This window comes from Trachymyrmex cornetzi, unplaced genomic scaffold (genome assembly GCF_001594075.2).
Source record: "Trachymyrmex cornetzi isolate Tcor2-1 unplaced genomic scaffold, Tcor1.1 scaffold59, whole genome shotgun sequence".
NCBI classification, from domain to species: domain Eukaryota; kingdom Metazoa; phylum Arthropoda; class Insecta; order Hymenoptera; family Formicidae; genus Trachymyrmex; species Trachymyrmex cornetzi.
This window is the reverse complement of record NW_017299903.1, coordinates 821690-823464: the sequence shown is the minus strand read 5'-3', so window position 1 is coordinate 823464 and position 1775 is coordinate 821690. Positions and strand designations below refer to the sequence as shown.

Here is a 1775-nt window from a genome sequence, read left to right as displayed (position 1 = left end):
AACTCTAGGTATTCACAAAATAAAGCTATTAAGCTGCTCAGAACTATTCGAGCTCGAATTTCGATAAAAAGTTAGCACCCCATTTTTTTAAAATTATTTAAAAATTGTTATTAAGGGAATCTCGAGTTAAAAAGTACAGAGAACTCTTCGTATCGTTGAAAGGAAGCAGGAACTCTATTCAAAACTATTGTATCTAAAAATTGATTTTTCAAAAATTTTATATTTTTTTGGGATTTTTCAAAAATTTTTTTTATGTATCAGGAACTCTAGGTATTCATGATATGAAGCTATTGGGCCGCTCAGAATTATTGGATCTCGATTTTCGATGAGAAGTTAACACCCCATTTTTTAAAAATTGTTTAAAAATACTTATTAAACGGAACTCTTGTTATAAATTATATAGAACTCTTTGTCTCGTCAAAAAGAAACGGGAACTCTAATCAGAACTCCTGAGTACCATAGTTGGGGTGCTAACTTCACATACCCGCATATTTCTCCATATTGAAGCAGAAAATTAAAACCTTCCGCAAATGATGAGAATTTGGCTCGTAAACTGACATTTTCAATCGAGATAACTTTATGATGCAGACACAAATCGACTAATGTTTCTATGGGGTTATGTTGACAGATGCCCAAGTTTATTGTATAACGTCTATTTATTTCGACCACCACTTACCGCTAAAGCCATTTATAGGAAAACGGCGGAAGCAAAGTTGTACACCTAATAATTATTTTCAAATATTATTTTTATTATAACCTTTATCATTGTTATTATTATAATATTATCATTTAAATATGAATATAAAGTTTAAAATGTTATTACTAATAACAAGAACTTAACAAAAATTCGTGAAATCAACCGGAAAAGACATTAAAAATGTAAAAAAAAATGTCAAATATATTTTGCAATATCTTTACATCAAATCATTTTGTAAATATATGAAAATGATAATGAAAATAATACTTAACAAAAATTCGTAAAATCTACCGGAAGACATTAAAAATATAAAAAAAAGGCGTCAAGTATATTTTGCAGAAAAAAGATATCAAAGATAATGCCATAAAAAAAGAAGTGAAATCAAAATAATATATTTCAAGTATCTCTATTTAAAAAGTCCTATAGAACACATTTCTCCGAGTAGCATCTTGAAAACATCCTTACGATGTAGGCGTCCTTTGGGTACCTTCAAGACAATGTTGTGTGGAATAATTTTTTTCTCATAATTATAATATAATACTACACGGATGACATTTGAAGTGTATTAAGTATAACAACACATTAAAACAAGAGAATGAAATGCAATAGACAGCGTAGTAAGAGGAGTAGAAACTGAAAAGGGATTTTTATATCGATAACAAGTAGAAAATTGTAGAGATAAAAAATCGAAAATGAGCAAAATCTCCAGCAGCATAACACTCTCTTAAAGATGTCCAAAGGATACCTACATCGTAAGGATGCCTTCAAGATATTGCTCGGAGAACTGTGTTCTATTTTTAAATAGAGATATTTGAAATATTTTGATTTCACTCTTTTTTTATAGCATTATCTTTGGTATCTTTTTTCTGCAAAATATACTTGACGCCTTTTTTTACATTTTTAATGTCTTTTCCGGTAGATTTCATCTTATATTCAAGACTGTCTTAAGTACGGTCTTAAGAAGTCACGAACCAATCAAAGACCGGTATTCATAGTCAGATCTTATATTCAAGACCGTCTTAAGTACGGTCTTAAGAAGTCATGAACCAATCAGAGGGCTGCATTAGCGTCTTAAGGC

General features: G+C 29.9%; 1 protein-coding gene and 1 long non-coding RNA gene across 13 annotated transcripts in view; one reads left to right on the top strand and one right to left on the bottom strand.

Moving 5' to 3' along the window:
* shi (dynamin-1 shibire) overlaps positions 1-1775 on the top strand; it is a 100730-nt gene that overhangs the window by 59891 nt on the left and 39064 nt on the right. The gene's annotated exons all lie outside the window — the stretch shown is intronic.
* LOC108766431 (uncharacterized) overlaps positions 1-1775 on the bottom strand; it is a 12293-nt gene that overhangs the window by 2961 nt on the left and 7557 nt on the right. The window lies entirely within an intron of this gene.